Source organism: Mesoplodon densirostris, chromosome 4, assembly GCF_025265405.1.
Source record: "Mesoplodon densirostris isolate mMesDen1 chromosome 4, mMesDen1 primary haplotype, whole genome shotgun sequence".
NCBI lineage: Eukaryota > Metazoa > Chordata > Mammalia > Artiodactyla > Ziphiidae > Mesoplodon > Mesoplodon densirostris.
This window is the reverse complement of record NC_082664.1, coordinates 50,289,746-50,311,614: the sequence shown is the minus strand read 5'-3', so window position 1 is coordinate 50,311,614 and position 21,869 is coordinate 50,289,746. Positions and strand designations below refer to the sequence as shown.

The 21,869-nt window shown below is 40.5% G+C and overlaps 1 protein-coding gene across 2 annotated transcripts in view; it reads left to right on the top strand.

Annotated features, from left to right (window-relative positions):
* The window catches only part of GNG2 (G protein subunit gamma 2), a 140,045-nt gene that overhangs the window by 63,792 nt on the left and 54,384 nt on the right, over positions 1 to 21,869 (top strand). The window lies entirely within an intron of this gene.

Below are 21,869 nucleotides of genomic sequence, written 5' to 3'. Positions count from 1 at the left end.
TGCATCCCATTTGTCAGACGGCAATGATGTGATTGGTTTCCTTCGTACTGCAATCTCCTCTGGAATCTTCTTGCAGGATTCAACATCCTCTAGGGGGTTAGAGCCAGAAACTTAACCTGGTGCTGAGTTTATTAGAGCCATGTCTTTTTATTACTTAATATCCGGCAAATGGTATAAATCCTGCACATACTGATGTCCTCTAATTAAAGGTAGCTAGGATTAATCAAGGGTGTTTTCTTGTTCCCTGAAAGTAAAAATCAGGCTTTAAAACAAAAGTAAAAACCATACCATTGAGCTATTTAGCCATGTTTATTTCAATCACAAAAGTAAATCTGACTCTTTGATTATTTATTTATTTTTTAACATCTTTATTGGAGTATAATTGCAGATTTTTCAGTTTCACCTGGATGAGATGAGGCTATGGGTTGAATCTAAATTTTTAAAACATCTATCCATCCCAACTTACTGAAAGGTATTTTTTCTTAATTAAAAAATTTTTTAAATTAATTTTTATTGGAGTATAGTTGCTTTACAATGTTGTGTTAGTTTCTGCTGTATAACAAAGTGAATGGCTGTATGTATACACATATCCCTATATCCCCTCCCTCTTCCATCTCCCTCCCACCCTCCCTATCCCACCCCTCTAGGTGGTCACAAAGCACAGAGCTGATCTCCCTGTGTTATTCAGCTGCTTCCCACTGGCTATTTTACATTTGGTAGTGTATATATGTCAATGCTACTCTCTCACTTCATCCCAGCTTCCCCTTCCCCTTCCTCGTGTCCTCAAGTCCATTCTCTATGTCTGCATCTTTATTCCTGTCCTGCCCCTAGGTTCATCAGAATCTTTTTTTTTTTTAGATTCCACATATGTGTGTTAGCATAAGGTATATCTGTTTTTCTCTTTCTGACTTACTTCATTCTGTATGACAGACTCTAGGTCCATCCACCTCACTACAAATAACTCAATTTTGTTTCTTTTTATGGCTGAGTAATATTCCATTGTATATATGTGCAACATCTTCTTTATCCATTCATCTGTCGATGGACACTTAGGTTGCTTCTATGTCCTGGCTGTTGTAAATAGTGCTGCAATTAACATTGTGGTACAAATGCTGGAGAGAGAAAAGGGAACCCTCTTTGATCATTTATTAATCATCAGACACACTATATTATATTAAAAATGAACAAACAAGCCCCACTTTTCTCTCCAGAAAAGGGAAAAAGACTGAAGCTACAGGGTAATGAACCAGAAGTGATGGGGGAAAACAGCAGGAGACAGTGGGATAGGAACGATCCCCAAAGCTTATTTATTTGACAGCGTCAAAGGCAGCTGCCAAGGTTGAGACCTAATAAGATTTAGCCACGTCATCGAGATGTAGTCATGCACGTTGGTAAAGAGCTGCACTATCTCTGCACTGCACAGAGCAGTTTTTGGCCAGTTCTACTGCTTAATGGTTCCTATGTAGACATTAGTCCCAAGAGAGAGCACTTTTAAAAATACAAAGTTGACTTTTATCTTCATTTTAAAAAGAGAGCAGATTTTTCAGTTTCACCTGGATGAGATAAGGCTAAGGGTTCAATCTAAATTTTTAAAATAACTAATCCCAACTTACTGAAAGGTATTTTTTTTAATTTTTAAAAATTTTTTAAATTAATTTTTATTGGAGTATAGTTGCTTTACAATGTTGTGTTAGTTTCTGCTGTACAGCAAATCAGAGGTATTTTCTAAAAATAAAAGAGCAACTCTTCATCTTTGGCAGGGTCACCATGAGACAGCACTTCACCTTGCAGTTTGTAGGCTCTCTTTCCCATAATTTATGCTTTTCAAAATAAGTAAGTAAATAAATAAATGCACTAACATATATAGCACAAAAATAAGACAGCTTTTACTTGTATTCAGCTATAGAATAGAAACTAAAGCAGATTAGTTACTTAGGCACAAAATTAATGCTACTGGTTTGAATCTGTTTTCTTCATTTTGAAAGTGTTAAAAGACAAGATGTTATTTTTTGGAGTCATTTTAATATACCATCATTAAGAAAATAGAAAACTTTTTATAATTCAGCTAGAGTAAAAGCTTTGTTAATTTAAATTCTATTAATTCCCAGTTTGTTTTGTTTCAGGTAGTGACTGGATTGACATTTAATTTTACTTAGCAAACCTCTTCTTTGTGGATAATAATGCAAGTGATTATAATGCAGTAATGTGTAAACAAGCTTGTAAGAGTAATGTTTAAAATATTAAAAGCATAATTTGTTTTTGAAGATCCTTAAGGTCTTTTGAAAAGCTCTTTACATATAAAGGATGAACATACCAAACACAAATTATTTTATGTGGTCTTTTAAGCAGGTCTTCAGAGAAGCATCTAGCAGAAAACTCTGCTCACGTACTTTAAGTTACCCTGGAACTTAAAAGTAATACAGTTGACCCTTGAACAATGCGGGTTGAAACTGCATGGGTCCACTTATAAGCAGATTTTTTTTCGATAGTAAATAATACGGTACTACACAATCCGTAGTTGGTTGAATCCTCGGATTCGGAGCAGTGGATACCATGTATATGGAGGGGTGACCATAAGTTATACTTGGATTTTTCAACTGCGAGGAGGGGTGGTGCCCCCCACCCCCGAGTTGTTCAAGGGTCAGCTGTACATTTCCTCCCAATATATCCCATAATTTAGATGTTTTAGACTGTTTTTTCCTTCTACTTAGTTTGATAATTGAGGTTTAACAGTATAGCCAGCCCCACTCAGTGGGTTCCTGGACCCTGAATGAAAGGTAGATTTGTAAGCCAACTAGGCTTCTGCTGCTTGAGACTTTGGCTGTTAGAACATGTTCCGCCCTGGTAATGGATATGGTCCATTGACTGTGTAAAGGTAATGGGCACTGAAGCGTAGATATCCATTAGGCAAAATATGGAACAGCCTAAGATTATCTTTTAACACTGTGTTGTTGAGTTTTTGATGTGAGTTCATTTAACAAATATTAATTGAGCACCTATTATGTACCAGGTTCTAGATTTTTATAGGCAAACAAAAAAGAAATGGAGCTTACAGTCTAGCTGGGGAGACAGGAAGTAAACACACAACTATATATATATTTACAAATTATGATACAGGAGTATTCGGAAGGGTAGGAACAGGCTGCCATGAGATACAATAGGAAGACTTACTTTGGATAGAACTTATAAATGGAAGGGTCCAGGTGAACATTAGGGACTTTGAGCTCTTAGAATAGACTCCATTGAATGGTTCTTAGTCTCTTCTTCCCTTTCATCCTTTTTAGACAGTGGAAGATAACAAGAATGCCCCAACCATGAATTTTTCCTGTGTTACTGCCAATATTGATCTTTCTTAACCAAGATATAATGAATTTACAGAGGCTTGATAAATTGCAATCGTTGGGGTCATGGAAACATGGAAGGCAATGTGGAATCTTGAAAAGGGTACCGATCTCCTCAGGAAGACCTGAATTCTTCTAAGGGTCATGGAGGTGGGTGGGGAGAGAAGAGGACAATATTTACATATTTCATTAGGATTAGAGTGATGTTGGTTCTACTCTGGACTTTGCCAAGAACTTGCTGTATGTCCCAAGTCTTCTAACTTCATTGAATCTCATTCTTTCTTCTATAAAATGAGAGAATTGAAATGAGATAATTTCTGAGGTTCTTTTAGATCCAAAGTCCTGAAGTACAGACTCTGAAACCAGATTGTAAGCTCCATCACCTACTGGCTGCATGACCTAGAGTAAGCTTCTTAACTTCTCTGTGCATTCATTTCCAAAAATGTAAAATGGAGGATAATATTAGTACCCACCTCATAGTGTTGTGAGAATTCAATGAATTAAAGAACTTAAAACACTGCCTCATAGTAAGTACTTAAGTGTTGCTATTATTAATATCCTCTGAAAGGAAGTTACCTCCTTAAATGATGGGACTCCCACAGAGGCAGAATGCTCAAGACACTAGAGCGAACATATAAACAGAACAGTGTGTAGGAACCAAGTTTTACATTTCCACAATTCCTATCACACTTCCCTTTGTTTCAGCATGGTTTAAAGGGGCAACTTCTTATTGCTGGAAGAGGAGCTATAACCATAGAGTGCTCTGTTGGATACCCACAGGGACTCTCCTCTTCCTTAGGACACAGGCAAGTAATTAAGCCTCTGGGTATGAGGTATGTACAGGATATGAAACTAGTGCTTACTTCATAATGCTTTCACATCTGCAGCCAGGACCACAAAGCCCGAGTTTTTGTTCTTTTTAAGCAACATAATGAGACCTCATAAATTAAACTTGGGAAGCAGTTCTGAAATCATGAAAAAATTTATTAAAATATTATAAGCATTGGGCTTCCCTGGTGGTGCAGTTGTTGAGAGTCTGCCAGCCGATGCAGGGGACACGGGTTTGTGCCCCGGTCCGGGAGGATCCCACATGCGGCGGAGCGGCTGGGCCCGTGAGCAATGGCTGATGAGCCTGCATGTCCGGAGCCTGTGCTCCGCAACGGGAGAGGCCACAACAGTGAGAGGCCCGTATACTGCAAAAAAATAAATAAATAATAAATTAAAAAAATATATATATATATATATATTATAAGCATTAACTTCTGTCTATTGCAGGGACTCTGTTTTAATGAAGCTAATGAAGAATTGTAATAAGCAGCATCATTTTCTCTTCATTTCTTCATGCATCCAAATCTCTAAAACCCTGTCATTTTTTCTTTGTATTAGTTTCCTTAGCACTTTCTTTTTTTTTTTTTTTTGCGGTACGTGGGCCTCTCTGTTGTGGTCTCTCCCGTTGTGGAGCACAGGCTCCGGACGCACAGGCTCAGCGGCCATGGCTCACAGGCCGAGCCGCTCCGCGGCATGTGGGATCCTCCCAGACCAGGGCACGATCCCGTGTCCCCTGCATCGGCTGGCAGACTCTCAACCACTGCGCCACCAGGGAAGCCCAGCACTTTCTTCATAAATAGTACTCCCTGGATTCGGTTGGTACCTGAATTTTTATTAAATGTTTAATTAATAAAGAATAAATTGAGACTTTACTATATATCTTCTTCTTTTTTTTTTTCCTGTGTGCTTGTGTGTATAATCATGTGACAGCCAAATAAGTCAAACTGTAAAACTCTAGCCTCTTCCTACATACTCCTTAGATTGGGGAATATCTGAAATAGTTTAGAAGATTATGCTTCTTTAGTAAAAGAGAGACAAACTAGGATAGTATGATGGGAAGAAAATTGTTTGTGAATCTTGCAAAATATAAAATGTAGCTTTTTAGAGACTTCCGAGGAGGTCCAGTGGTTAAGATTGCACGCTTCCACTGTAGGGGGCACAGGTTCCATCCCTGGTTGGGAACTAAGATCGTGCATGCCGCGTGGCGTGGCAAGAAAAATATATATATAGCTTTTTAGATAAAAAGAAAAGGAGAAAAAAGAGAAAAGAAATTAAGTCTACTTAGAGAAAACATAGTTCCCTGACATTTTTCTGGAGACCAGGGCACTAGGATTCCTTCTAAATGGTCCTTGCGTAGATCGATCCCTTTCTGGGGGAGAAGACCCCAAGTGGTTGTGAGAGCCAACACCTCTTAGCCCTGACCACACAGCCAGACCCCACTCCCAATCATCCACCAAACCCGGGACCCTTTACTCAGAAAAGTCTTTGCTGCTTCCCACTGCCCCTCTGTTGTCCCCAGTCGTGTAGCATCTCTGTTGAGCCTCCTCCCCATCTTTGGTTTCTCCTCCCTCTCCAAAGACTGTTCAGAAGGAGCTCAGTTTTTCCTAAAGAGTAAGAAACAAAAATGTCTTTATGTGGGAGTCTGCTTAAGAAATAACCAACTCCTGTTTATAAAGGCCCCTTTCATTCTGTTTGCTGGTCTGTGCTTCCTGAGCAGCCGCGGGTGGGACGGCTCAATGGAGCCCAGTCACAGGCTGCAACTGCTGATTTCCATCCAAGGCTGTGCGGGGGAGGAGAGGGGGAGGGGGAGGAAAGGGTGCTCGTGGCCCTGCAGACGCTCTCCCAGGTCACCCAGAGCCACCAGCTCTGCCTTTAAACAGACCAAAGCACATTTCCTGAGCAGAGCGGTCCTTTCTACCAAGTAACTTTCTTTATGGTTTGCCATGTACAGGGTGGTTTTATTTTTCACAAATGCCCTTACTTAAAAATAACAACTGAGCAGAGAAAATAATAGGCATTAAGTAGAAGATGGTTGGAACCTAAGGTTTCTTTCTGTGGCAGGCCTGCAAAGTGGTACCCTGGTAAGCCAGCCTGCGGCGTTTCCTGTTGCAACCATCAGGGTGGTGCCCACGGAGAGGTGGAGCTATTCTGAGAGTTCCCTCTCGGTCTCCGGTCTTAGTTTAGAATTACATAGAGGTCATCACACAGTCCGCACCTTGAATTGGAACTGTGGAGGTAAAGGGAGGGTCGGTTTAGTGATGCACAACTTTTTTTTGAAGCTGTGAAATCAAATGGTTAGTTTCACTTTTCCCCATGCATATATAATACATATGTATACACATTTTCATTTTTCCATTCTGCATTGGTAAATATATATATTTTGTATACATATTTAAACTATATAAATATATTTTATATTTTTATATAAATTTTATAATATATAAATATGTAAATATTTAAAATATATATTTATATATTATATATATGATTTAGATTTAAATGAAAAGACATTTGTATGTGGGACTCTAAATGAATTTCATAGCATCTTTATAAATGGAGAATGCACCATGTACCAGGATTAATATGGTAAAAGTTTCACTCTTTCTTATTTTTAAAAATTTTACGTTAAACATGGAATAGAATGCAAAATGGATATGGATTTAAGACAAAAATGGAATGTAACCGTTGCTTGTGGAAAGAAAGGCTCAGATTCCCTAGGGGCACAGACTTCCTCTCCTCTCTCAGCCTCAGCAGATACCCTGAGACACTGGGCAGCAAAAATCAGAAAGATTCTCCGATCAAAGATAGTTAAATCCCCCACCCCCACCTTTATTCTGTAATTGTAAATTCAGTAGCCTTTTCAGGTCTCTCTTTTTAAAAGCATGTCTCTTGATTTACGCTGTTGGTCCTTCACATCTTAGTTTTACTAAGTTGAATTACTTTAAACAGCTGGCTTTCTGTTCTGATTAGCTTCACAGACCAAATCAGAAGCTGTGAGTTCCTAATGTACGGTCACTTAACAATTTTGTGGACTAGAGCAAATCAGTTCATTCACTTGAGCCCCAGTTTCCTAAATGAAAATAGGCATGATAGCACCTGCTTTGCCATCAGAAAATAGCTATGGAGTCAAAAATGACATAATGTACATGGAAGACCTCTAGTAAATGATAAAGTAAATATGTCATCCCTCTGAATAATTTTAGTTGAGATTAGTGGCACATTATCATGCTTAGTAATGCATTTTACTAATGTATTAGTCAACAGATGAAGAAGAATGGTGTCGGGAGAGGTAATTTTGAAATATTGGGTTGGCCAAAAAGTTCGTTCGGGATTTTTCTGTAACAGGAAAAACCGGAACGAATTTTTTGGCCCTCCCAATAGATATCTAGGAAGGTCAGACCAACAGCGTTACTTCAGTGAAGGATTTCAGTATTTGAAAGTGTCACAGGTCAGGGGAGAGAAGGAAGAAGAAAGAGGTGAGTAAATGCCAGAACAAAGTTCTGCTGTGTGGTTCAGCACAGGGAACTTGAGGTCAAAACAGCCCCTGATGACCCAAGTTGCTATAAAGGAAAAAATCCATAGATGACATTTATCTTTAGTTGTTAGGCAACCCCCAAGACACAGACTGTGGAGTTCTAAGTATAGTATTTCTCAAAGCGAGGATCTGCCCAAAGTGCAAATATTTGAAGGTCAACACTGGTCCCACTTAGCTTTCAAAATAAGCAATGCTCTTGTCTGGTGTAGCCTGTGTCTCCTCCCTGGTGGCCATCCTCCTCATAACAGCCAGGGGTTTCTAAGCATGTACTATGTATGGGACACTATTCCAGCACTGTGCATACATGACCCATCTTATTTTAACCTCACAGCAACCCGAAGAACTAGATACTTTAATATTACCATTTTACAGTTGACAAAACTGAGGCCAAGTTAAGAAACTTGACCAGTTCGTATAGGGCAGAAGGTCCCACTGAATGGTGGTAGTGTGTCTATAGAACTGGATAGATTCTGTGTCTCCCTGTACTTCCTCCCAACTGATGGCATAGCCATTGCAGACCAAGTGCAGAAGACAGGAAGCTCTCGCAGTCTGCTCCTCTGAAAACCAGAGGACGTGCCCTTATTGAGGGCCTGGTGCTCAAGTTCTCTTCTGCAAGACTTGACATTGAAGCCTTAAATATACTTAGAGAGGTGAGGACAGAGTAGAGCCAGAAAGGGAAAGTCTCCAAGGAAGTGACCAGTTGTGCTTCTGTTTTCAAAGTTGAATAAGGATTTGAGAAGAACAGAGATTTAGGGAATGAAAATGTCCATTTTTAAAAAAGTGATCTGTTAGTATTTAGTGAGCTCTCAAATCTGCTCTTGGCACTGGCTTGTTTTGCTGTCTTCCAAATCTTCTGAAATCCTCAATTTGACATTATGTTTGCTTCTAACTCCCTGCTTCACCGAGACGCATTTAAGTTTATTTAGAGAAAAGTCATGAAGAGCAAAGCAAAATAGTGGATTTTAGATCTTAACTTTTAACAATATCCCATCTCTTCCCTTCTAAACAAATCATGGAAATTATAGGCAAGAGTAGATCCTTATGTTAGGAAAACAACAGAGGGTTTATATCTGACTCTAGAGTGAGCTTTGGACTAATTTGGGGGAGGGGGGTGCAGTGGGCAGAAATGTAGGCCAAAGTTTCATGTTCTAGCACATGACTGACCCAAAATGACCACTGGCACAGGAGCATGGTGGCTCCAATGCTGCTCCCTGTCAGAGATTTCTAATTTTTTGAAAGATTACTTTTGTTATCCTTCACCAACTATTATTTTTTTAAGTCAATAAGAAATAGACTAACATTTATAATAGTCTAGGTATTAAAGTCACCAAAAGACAGTAATCCGTTTGAGAAAACACTTGGATATAGGTGCCAGATGTTTATATTTCTTTATTTTCAGGCTCATTCATTTCACTCATGGCCCAATCAGTAACTCAGTGTGTGGCCACCTTTCATAAGCTCTTCTCCAATCAGAAAGAGGCAGCCAGTTGGGGCAGATAACGGCTGTCTGAATTGGGGCAGGTTGCCAAACGTACTTCAATGATTCCTTTTCTTGAGCTTTTAATGAAGAGAAGAGGCTTCCCTCCTGCCTGGGCTGTGCTGACCTTCTCATTTTTTGTCCCCCCTGACCATTAGCGGTTCCATTTGGTAAGATAATTCTATCTGAGTGAATAGTCAGTTCAGCAACATGGGAAATAATTTTGTCTGGGATCAAATGTCTATTGCTTATCTGGAGCTGAGGTCATGTTGAATTATAATCACCACTCTTCTTTCCTCTGATCCCTTTTCCCAATTTAATAGCATTAAAATTCCTCATATTCAGATTTTCTTTTGTAAGTCAGGGTCTCTAGTTCAATTAAGACCCAGCTGCCATGGGATAAATAACAGTGAACGGTATCAGGCCTCTGAAGTCAGGCGGGTTGGATTCTTTGTGTCATTGGCTCAAATTGCAATTCCACTGGTTCAGTTTGTCTTGATCATGTATGTGGCCAAGGATCAAATATCAATTTTTGTCCAAAGCTGGAGAAGACTGTTGGCATCTTTCTTTTCTGCTTCTGTTGTCAGCTTCTGTCACATACTTAAATTAAGTTCCTTGCCTTTCTCACTGTCACTTGGACTGTTCCGTTTACCTTTAAGTATATGACTTGGACCAATTATATACTTCTATACTGAGCATGCCCTCAAGTGCTTTGCATTTATTAGCTAGAGAAAAATTATTATTTTTTGTACTTCAATGTTTTATTATTCAAGATTGAATCATAATGTTCCTTACACAGGTATTACAAAACAAGTTTATATTAGCACTTATTTTGTTTCCACGGGGACCCTTTATGTATCAGAGTCTCTTTTTTTTTCCAGCTTGATTGAGATATAATTAGCATGTAACATTGTATAAGTTCAAGATGTGCGATGCAATATATTTAGAAGGTATTACCACAATAATGTTAGTTAACATATCCATTGCCTCACATACTTACTTTTTGTGTGTATGTATGCACTAAGGACGCGTAAGTTCTGCTCTCTTAGCAACTTTCAAGTATATAATACAGCATTGTTAACTATAGAACTATATTCACCATGCTGTACATTAGATTCCCAGAACTTATTCATCTTGTAGCTGGACGTTTGTACCCTTTGACTGGCATCTCCCCATATCCCTCACTCCCAACCCCTGGCAAACACCATCTTACTGCTTAGAGAGAAATTCTTACTTAACACATCACTATATTTCACAATAGTACTGTAAACTCTAATTTTTTTCTTTCTCTCTCTGGAAAAGAAATGGGTTAGGTACCCTTCCTAGGTGCTTCTGTTATACCCTGGGCTTCCTCCTAGCTTAGCACACAAGACACCATGTTGAAACTACCTACTTATGGGTCTGTTTTACCTATAGAGTGTGGGCTTCTTGGAAACTGGGGTTGCGTCTGGTTCTCTGTTCTACCCCTGGCTCCCAGCACTGCCTGACACGTTAAGTAGGCAAGCTCGAAATCTCTTGATTATACTGAGATTTGAAAGGAAAGTAGTGCCAGAAGGCTGGCAAGATTTCTGTTTAGTTGCCCAGTTACGTTAAATAAGGCCACCCAGATGTTGAGAAAGAATGATCTGTTACTTAAAGGAAGACATTTTGAAACTACACCTTCCGGCGTTCTTAGCAAATAATGAACCGATCCCCTTGTGTAACTGGATTCATAAGGTTTTGTCATGACACCAAAACACTTCATGGAAATACCAAGTCTCCTCTGAAGTCCCTGCTGGGTGTTTGGCTTTTGCCAGCCATTGTACCATCACAGTTAACGGTAGGAACTGAACCACAGTCTCATATAATTTATGTACTCTCTTTGTTCTTACCAGACCATAACTTTAGTCACGTTTACAGACTTTTATTTACAATAAGAAGCATTTTACAAGCAAGTGGGATTACTGATATTAGGGTTTTCTGGACCAAATCCCAGGAATTTCAAATGAATCTGTAATGCCAGAGTATTAATTAGACCTCTGTAAAATGAATTGGGTTCATTTGCCTAATCAGGGTTCACCTGAATGACGGCCCAGCAAGCAAACTGGCGTAGATACAGGGCTAGTTGTTTCTTTTCCAGCTATTTGAAATAGCTGCTCTAATGGGGCCATTGACCACTTCTGTTCATCCCATTCCTGTCTACACCCCAATGGTGGATGCAGCACACATCCGCAGGACCCATTTAACATTTGCCGAAGACATGAAAAGGTGTGAGGATGCTAAGAATCCAGAGTCACTCACTAAGCAGCCTTTCAGGACACACAGGCTTTCTGAAAATGAGTATCCATAAACCACAGAATTCTCTAGGAGCTCTGGCAGAATTTGTTTCTCCAAGCAAGACAAAAGGTAAAGAAAGAATACACAGGCATTAGTCATAAATATAAGCCTTGTGTGCTACAGCCCAAAGTAATTGAGTGTGGGTGAGGTTAATGAACATCCACATGTTGCAACTAAAAGTACGTCTACCTCTCTTTTCTCTCAGTTTTGGTGTGATTTTCATGGAAATATTCTTTAGGATGAGAGAAGACCAAACCCCTTGATCTTTCTATGCTTGGTAGGGTGGAAAACACAAGGAGGAGGTGAGGCTGGGTTTTTTTGTTTTTTTTTTTAACATCTTTATTGGAGAATAATTGCTTTACAATGGTGTGTTAGTTTCTGCTTTATAACAAAGTGAATCAGTTATACATATACATATGTCCCCATATCTCTTCCCTCTTGCATCTCCCTCCCTCCCACCCTCCCTATCCCACCCCTCCTGCTGGTCACAGAGCACAGAGCTGATCTCCCTGTGCTATGCGGCTGCTTCCCACTAGCTATCTACCTTACGTTTGGTAGTGTATATATGTCCATACCACTCTCTCACTTTGTCCCAGCTTACCCTTCCCCCTCCCCATATCCTCAAGTCCATTCTCTAGTAGGTCTGTGCCTTTATTCCCATCTTACCCCTAGGTTCTTCATGACCTTTTTTTTTTTCTTAGATTCCATGTATATGAGGCTGGTTTTGAGAGATGAGGCTGGCAGTAGTAAGTGAAGTAGGTTGCTCTGATGCCAGTTTGACAGATAAATGAAAGTGTTCATAGCAGATTTTCAGTGCCTCTGGAAAACTATTTGCTAGGATGATATTATCTGTTCTCTCCAGCCAGAAGTAAATGTGTCATCCTAGTTTTAAACTCGCCGGTAATGAAAGCATTTATCTCTAGAAATTCCAGAATATGTTTCTATACAGATGACTAATCACCACCCCTGTCTGTGAAGTGGCCCATTTATCTTAGCCTCAACCTGCATGACAGTGTAAATAACCCTCAGCCAAGAGAATAATGCTCTACTGGGTGTGCATTGCTCTTCTGACTCTTCTGTGTGTACTTCCTTTGATGTGTTTGGTTAGCACACTGTACAAATACAGTCTGAACACTTTCATTCCTCTGCAGCAGAATCAGCTTTGCTTTATTTCAGGACCACAAACTGCTTGATCAGCCCTGTCCTGTCTGTTCCTTGGTGATGGGGGGACACAGTAGCCATGAGCCTGACTCATCCATCACCACCATAAACAAAATGTTCTGGACATGAGCTCCATCCTTGGCCCTGCTTCATGGAAGAAACTAGTCATTTTCATAGGAAAGACCTAGTAAGAAAAGGGATTCTATTTTCTGGGGTTTTCTAGTGAAAGTACTAGTTCTCAGAGACAAAAGAATTGGCTTGTAGTCACCATCTGTGACCTTCATCTGGTCACCTGATCTCTTTATTTCTTCATCTGCAAATCTGGTTCTGGTTTGCCTCAGAGGTGTTTCCCCAAAACAGTGGAAAATACAATATGAGTTCTTGAAGGTAAGCTTCCACTATTGTATTTATCATTCTATATTGATGTCCTAAAATTAAATGGAACAAATAAGACTCAGGAATATCACCTAGAAGTTAGTATAAAATACCCTAACCTTCAGGTAAGGGCAACGTTTAGAGTGTCCATCAGGAAACCTGCTTTAAAGCTAACTTCCTGTAATTTTTTTTAATTCCAAAATACCAAAGCTCTCAAAGCCCATCTATAAATGATCAGTAAAAGCAAACCCCTTTCTGGGAAATGACTTTTTGGACAAAGGTATTATAGTTGCCTCATTCATTCCTTCATTCTACAAATAGCTATTTAAAGCCTCCTGTGAGCCAGGCACTGTTCTAGGCACCAGTGATTCAGCAATGATCAAAACAGATGAATTCCCTGTGCTCAAGGAGCTTATATTTTAGTAGGCAATACAAGCCATAGAAATAAATAAAGATAAAATATGTCAGATGGTGATAAGTGCTAAGAAAGAACATAAAACTGGGTAAGGGGGATGAGAGGTGTAAGAAGGAGGGGTGATTTTTTAGACAGGAAGGCCAGGGAAGGCCTCTGATAAGTTGGTATTTGAGCAGACACCTGAATAAAGTGAGGAGGTGAACTATAAGAAGAGAATTCCAGAGGGGTCAGGAGGTGCAAAGGCCCTGGGACAGGAGTAGGCTCGCCATATTCAAGAAACAGCAAGGAGACACTGTAGCTGTATTAGAGTGAAAAGATGAAAGATGAAATCAGAGAGATGCCCATGGAGCTTATTATTCAGCTCTTGTAGACCAGGTAAAGGACTGAGCTTTTTTACTCTGAGCGAGGTGGGAAGCCATTGGAGAGTTACAGGCAGAGGACTGACATCATTCTGACATACCTTTTATTAAAAAACACTCTGGTTGCTACATGAAGAGAAGACTGAAAGGAGTAAGGGCAAAATCAGGATGATATTGAAATGTTCAAGCAGGAAATAAAGGTGGCTAAGCCAGTATGGCAGAAGTGGAAGGGAGGAGAGAGGGGTGATTCTGAATATATTTTGAAGGAACAGTTCAGGGATTTGCTGGGAGATTGGAGGTCAGATGTGAAACAAAGAAGCAACAAGAATGTCCTCGAAGTTTTTAATCTGAGCAACCAGAAGAATGGAACTACCATTGACTGCATGAGGAACACTGTGGGAGGAGCAGGTCTTGGGGGAGAAAAATTAAGAATTTGGTTTGGGACATATCAAGTCTGAGATGCCCATTCAAGTAGAGAGACTGAGTAGGTAGTTGGATATATTAGTCTATAGTTCAGGAGCAAAACTAGTAATTGAGATACAGATTTGAGAGGTGTAAGCAAAACAATGATACTTACGGCCATGGGTCTGAATGAGATTAGCAGGGCAGGGTGGCGATGGCTATTGAATGTAAACATAGAAAGTGCAAACATACTGAGACCTGGGGATTGAGGAGATGAATAAAACCAAGAAGGGAGACTGAGATGGAACTGACAGTAAAGTAAAATAAGAATCAAGAAAGACAGAAAATGGGACTTGCCTGGAAGTCCAGTGGTTAAGATTTCACCTTCCAATGCAGGGGATGTGGGTCCGATCCCTGGTCTGGGAGCTAAGATCCCACATGCCTCACAGCCAAAAAACCAAAAAGAACATAAAACAGAAGCAATATTGTAACAAGTTCAAAAAAGACTTTAAAATTAAAAAAATAATAATAACAAGTGTTGGCAAGGACGTGGAGAAATTGAAACCCTTGTGCACTGCACTGGTGGTGGGAATGTAAAATAGTACATCTGCTATGGAAAACAGTATGGAGAAGCAGCCTCATAGCACAGGGAGATCAGCTCAGTGCTCTGTGACCACCTAGAGGGGTGGGATAGGGAGGGTGGGAGGGAGGGAGATGCAAGAGGGAAGAGATATGGGGACATATGTATATGTATAACTGATTCACTTTGTTATAAAGCAGAAACTAACACACCATTGTAAAGCAATTATACTCCAATAAAGATGTTTAAAAACAAATAGATAAATAAAAATTAAAAAATAAAGTATTGTCCCTTAAAAAATTTTTAAAAATAGGATGAACATATGATCCAGCAGTCCCACTTCTGGGCATATTGAAAGCAGGATCTTGAAGAGATATTTGTACTTCCATGTTCATAACGGCATTATTCACAATAGCCAAGAGTTGGAAGCAACCCCAGTGTTCATCAGTGGATGAATGGATAAACAAAATGTGATATAAACATACAGTGATATATTACTTAGCCTTAAAACAGGTAGAAATTCCACCACATGCTGCAATATAGATGAACCTTGAGGACATTATGCTAAATGAAATAAGCTGGTTACAAAAAGACAAATACTGTATGATTTCACTTACATGGGGTGTCTAAAGTAGTCAAACTCATAGAAACAGAAAGTAAAATTTTGGTTGCCAAGGGATAGTGGGCGGGGGAAATGAGTTGTTCAGTGGGCATAGAGTTGCAGTTTTGCAAGATGAAAAAGTTCTAAGGATCTGTTGTACAACAACGTGAATATAGCTAACACTACTAAACTGTACACTTAAAGATGGTTACAATGGTAGATTTTGTTATGTGCCCTTTACCACCATTCTGAATGAATCAATCAAGAAAGAAAGGGCAGCATCCCTGAAGTCAAATGAAGAAAGTGTTTAAGGAAAAGGAAACAAAGCACTGTGTTAAACGCTGCTAGAATGTTATAGTTGCTGAATAATGGCCCCCAAAGATATCAAGTCCTAATCCCTGGAATCTGCAAATATTACCTTATAAGGGTAAAGAGTCTTTGCAGATGTGATTAAGTTAAGGTTCTTGACATGAAGTCATCATCCTAGATTATCCTGGTGGGTCCTAAATTCAATGATAAGTATCTTTACAAGAGAGAGGCAGAGGGAGGTGACTCACAGAAGAGGAAGAGGCATTGCAACCACAGAGGCAGACATTGGGGTGATTTGGCCACAAGTCAAGGAATGCCAGCAGCCACCAGAAGCTGCAAGAGGCAAGAAATGGATTCTTTCCTGGAAAGTCCAGGGTAAATCATGGCCCTGATTTCCACTGAGTGGCACTGATTTTGAACTTCTAGCTTCCAGAACTGGGAGAGAGTAAATTTCTGCTGTTTTAAGCCATGAATTTGGTAGTAATTTGTTACAGCAACCATAGCAAACTAATTTGTTACAGTAACCATAGCAAACTAAGACCAAGGTCAAGTAAGATGAGGACTGAGAAATGACCATGGGACTCAGCAAGCTGGGAGCTGGACCTGCTGGTGACCAAGACAAATGTAGTTTCTATAGGGTGGTGGGGGAAAGGCAATTTGGAGTGAGCACAGGAAGGAAATGCAGGAAGAGAAATGGATACAGCAAGGCCAGACAAGCTTTCCAGGCCATCTGTTGGCCTGAAAGCCAAGAAATGGGTTTCTTGCTGGGGAGGGTGTGTGGAGTCAAGGGACAGGTTTTGTTGTTGTTGTTTTTCTTAAGATGGAAGATATTTTAGCATGTTTGTATGCTGATGGGATTGTTCCAATAAAGAGGAGAGGAAAATTGGTGATGCAGGAGAAAATGAGAAAAAAAGGGCAAGGATCAAGTCCTTTAATAGATAAGAAAATATGGGATCCCAGGCTGAAGTGAAGGGACTCCTCACCAGGACAGAGAAAACAACAGGGCACAAGCAGTTCATCATAACAAGAGAAGAGAAGGCAGAGTTTATGAGCATAGAAGTGCACATGCACATAAGTTGATGGGATTGGTCATGGTAGAATATGGGCGTTCTCTTCTGGATGCTGCTAACTTTTCAGTGAAATAAGAAGTAAGGTCACCAGCTAAGAATGATGATGGAGAGAAGAGGTATTAGAGGCTCAAGGAGAAAGGAGAAGATGTGAGAAAAGTCAGTGGAAGTTGACTAAGGAAATGTGGAAGAAAAGCTGGACAGCACTAAGGACCCACTTGAAGTTAATATCTGTGAATTTGTGCTTATATGTTTACTCAACACTCTTAGCTGCTCAAGGGTAGCTTGCGAGTTGGATTCAACCAAGGTTGGGGATTTTAGCAGCTGGTGTGATGGAGGGAGAAAGAGGCAGAGTTGCCGTTTGTTTAAAGGGAGTGGCCACATGATGGACTGTGGGAGATAAGCCAGGTAAGGTGGCACATGAGGACATGAGGGTCTTGAGAGACAGTGAAAAGGCAGCAGACTCAATGGATTGGTGTCCTGAATTCTTAGCATCAGGGTGCAGTGGGAGTAATCTGGAAAGACAGGAAATGAACATGAGAGAATGGGAAGCTTGAAAGCCTTCTCTCAACCAGCTGGTGTCCACTTGGTCACAGGGCTTTTCTTCATATTTATCTGCTTCCCTTGGACATTTAATTTTGGAATTTGGGCTGAAACTTAACTACATTGAGAGAGTCCCAGAGCTGTGGGATTTAATGGTAGAGTTTCACAAGGGTGAAACTACATTATTATCTCTTGAGCAACAAGCAAAAAGAACTAGAAAGGAATCAAACAGTCATCCACCTCAATCCTCTCATTTTACGGAAAAGGAGACTGAGGCCCAGAGGGGTGAAAGGACTTGTTTATGATTACTCAGCCAAGTTGAAACTCGAATCCAGACCTCCAGCCTCAGAACTGACAGCTCTCTTTAATACCCTCCACTGATTCTCACATTTTCTTCATGCACATCAGTTCAGTACCTTGGAGAGCTATGACTGGCAGCTCATTAAGCATCCTGTTGGCTCTGCTACCTCCATGCCGCTTTGTCTTTCCCTTCACATTTTCATCAAAAGACACCACACATTTACTAAAACAAGATAGCTTCTAAAAAATTCCTTGGAAATCGACACAATTATCTCTTTCTCCTTCCACGTAACATTAAATCTATTTTATTAAAATGTAGAGATCTGCTTAGCAAATACTATTCACTCACTAATCAAGGAACCCTTGTATCACATTTGCTGGCTATTTACATTCTTTGCAAAAATAGTACAAAAAATAACTAAGGTGGAAAAATCAAGCCGAGTTCCTCTAGTCTAAATAAATTAAAATGTCTCACTGCTGGGTAGTGATCACCATAGGTTATTGAGGGGTCAGGAGAGAGAGTAGGATATTATTTTTATTTCATTGACCCCTCCCACATTCTCCTAATAGGGTTTCTCTAATGGTGACCACACCTGGGAGGGTAGGTGGGCTAGGTGTGGAATTTAGTAAGAAATCTGAACCTTAATAATGCTTCCAATTTAGGGGGTAACAGAATGTTAGAAATACTCAAGAAACAGTGAAAAGTGCATCTAACCAGGTATCTTAAACCCAGATTTTAAGTCCTTGATTCTGACACTGGATTATAGCTACCTTTTCTAAGGCAATTCATTTCATCACTCTAGCCCTTAAGTTTTGTTTTGTTTCTATCTGTGAAGTTAGGGTCTTGGTTTAGAGGGTTTCAAATGTCTCATATTTAGCTTGTCTTTAAGGGTTAGTGGAACAAATTTGCAGAGGGGCCATTTTCTAACTTGCTCATTCCTAGAAAAATCCTCAACCCTAATTCTGAAGAGGCCTTCCTTTTTATGAGCCCCCAGGGGCTGCCAAAGCTGGACCAAACTTGTTAAATAAAACATAGGGCCACTCGGGTTCCACATGTTTATAGATATTTTCTTAACATGTGTCACCAGTGATTAAAGTGTATTAATTCAGTGGTTATAAAACAGATTTCTGTTTTGGGTAGAGGGTTCTGCAAGGTAGCTTCTGGGTCCTGCTAAACTCTGAGATTTAATAACACCATGAACTCCATGGTATATTAAGTAAGGCCAGTTAAGTTCACAACCTTTCCTTTCTCAGAACTGCTCTTAGTACCTGGGGACTGGTCTCAAAAGTGTTCATTCTGAGGGCAGGCTAGAAAAGGAATAAAGTGAGCGGCCAAGGTAGTTAAATAGCTCCTAAAAATGGTATCTACAGTTGAAGTGGTTTCAGGACTATATATACACAATTGTCAAACCCTTTTGTCAGCACATGAAAAAAGGGTGAATTTTTTTTTTTTTTTTTTTTTCTTTTTTCTTTTTTTTTTTTTTTTTTTTTTGCGGTATGCGGGCCTCTCACTGTTGTGGCCTCTCCCGTTGCAGAGCACAGGCTCCGGACGCGCAGGCCCAGTGGCCATGGCTCACGGGCCCAGCCGCTCCGCGGCATATGGGATCCTCCCAGACCGGGGCACGAACCCGTATCCCCTGCATTGGCAGGCGGACTCTCAACCACTGCGCCACCAGGGAGGCCCAAAAGGGTGAATTTTAATGTGTATGAATTATACCTTGATAAATCTGACTTAAAAAAATAGTATCTATAAGATGACTAGTTCCCAAGTCAACATTTCAGACAGTTCCTTTCACCCTTTGGAGATGGCAAATAAATAGCTGTCCTGGGCAGAAGAGTCCCTTTCTTGATTCTACCCCCCACCAGCCCAGGGTATTTCTGAACCAGTGTGGGCAATAGTTACCCTTACTTCATGACAAAGTAAAGGAAAACTTGTCCCTTTCTCTTTAATTTCTTATATTTTTCTTCTATTCACTCCATATAATCAAAGGGATATTGGTATGGCAATTTATTTTATGCATGTAGGGCAGTAGTTCTAAAAACAATATTGTTTAAAAGAAGAAAAAATGACTCTGTACTATGTATCAGAGCTGTGTAATAGCCTTAAAAGATGTGATATAAAATTTGACACTTGAGTAATGGGGAAACATTAAAATAACTTCATTTTCTTAAGAATGTGGGGGGCAGAGGGAAAGGATACATCTTGCAGAATGGATAATGAGAAAACATCTCAGAAGGTCAGCATTTATGCAGGACCCAGCAAATGATTATGTATATTAGTTAATATCTTCCCAGCATGATATTACACACCAAAAAATAAACATTTCAAGTGGGAGAAAGGCACTTGAAAATTACTGTGAAGGTGAACTTGGTTGTCTTTTGGTGGTAGGATTATAGTAAATTTTTGTTTTCTGAATCTCTGTTTTTTTCAGCTTTCCAATAATGGCTATGTATTTCTTTTATAAGAAAAAAATACATTTTAAAAAGTGGATTGCTCCCTGCCGTCCCTGAAACTCAACTAATAAAAAGGAGATGAGCCCTTCTGGTTTATGTTCTCAGGACTGTGGGATTCTGTCTGAGATGAGTGGTCACAGATTGGTCAAGGGGCCAGTGCTACAAAGGAGTGCTCAGTATCAGACTGATGTTTACGCTTTCAAACTGCGTTTGTGTGTAACTTTGCACCTGGAAAAATTTACTGATGATTTAGATGTTGCCCAAAACAACCAAAAAATGGTGAGAGAGAAGGACGTGCACCGGTCTCAAGCTTCTTTTTTGGCCCAAGAATGTGGGGATGCTTGAAGAACAGATGAGATATAGCTAAGAGTCTGGGAGGCGCCCTTTCAGGGAACATGCTTTGTAAGCCCATTCGCTACCAAACGAAAGCCAGTGTAAGCAATCTGTATCCAGGAGCATCTGTTTGGTGGGGCTGTGGTGAGGGGCATGGATGATGCTGTGTGCCAGGTACTCATCCTTAGAAGCAGAAAATGTTTACTGAGGATCTAGGGGGTGCTGGGGGTGCTATGGAGGACTTTCATTCTTTTAACAGTTATTTGTTGAGCACCTACTATGAACACGACAGACAAGATCTTTGCTCTGAGCTTACGTATAGAGGAGGAGAGAGGCTGATCATCAATACATTAATTCGATAATTCCAGATTATTATAATACATTGAAGAAAATAAGCAGGGTGATGTGCAGGAGAATGACAGGGCTGGACAGGGGTCCTTTAGATAGTGTGATCAAGAGGAGACTTGGTGTTTGAATATAGGCCAGAAGGAGAAAGTAACAGCTATGGGTCGTACCACCCGGGGGCCTTGCAGCATTGCAAACAGGGGAGACAGCAAGTACAATGAAACTTGTACTTGATGAAACCTAGCTGAGTCTGTTTAGCCAGTAAAGACAGACAGATTTAGAGCAATTTTGGAGCTAGAATAGCAGGTTTAATAAATATTTATGAGAACAACGGCTGGATAATATAAAGATAATTAATAACACCAGTCAGAATGCTGTACTTTCTAAAGCTAGAGAAATGGCTTGCATTATTATTATTATTATTATTTTGCTGTACGTGGGCCTCTCACTGCTGTGGCCTCTCCCGTTGCGGAGCACAGGCTCCATGGCTCATGGGCCCAGCCGCTCCACGGCATGTGGGATCTTACTGGACCGGGGCATGAACCCGTGTCCCCTGCATCGGCAGGCGGACTCTCAACCACTGCTCCACCAGGGAAGCCCTGGCTTGCATTATTATAGCACAGGCTCGTAGGCTGGTGTGCCCTTGAGGGGCTGAGGAGGGTACTGTAGTCGCCGAGGAACATTCCTTGGCAGAAAAGAGGCTTGGGCTGGGCTATACAATATAGATGTGTGTGAGGGACGAGAGAGATGGCAAAGCCACGGCTGCTGAGGGATGAGCTGTGTTTGGAGAACAGAGAACAGGCTGATTTGGCTGAAGATTAGGGCTGCTGATGTGGAGCAGCAGCAGGAAGTGGAGATTTTGATGGAAATTGTTGCTATGTGTGCACGGACACCTGCTGGCTTTGCCTACAGGAAATTAAATCAGACTGAGGCGGAGGCAGAAGCCCGTCGGCCTCAGATACTAGGCTTGCAAGTTTAATTCTGTGACCACAGAGAACCTTTCAAACACTGTATGTGGATGTGAGCCTTTCCTTCCAGAAGATCCCAATGAAACAAAGTGCCATCCTAGAATTATTGAGGTGGTCCACAGCATGCTCACATCTGCCCAGTGGCCGGTTTCCTTAGAAA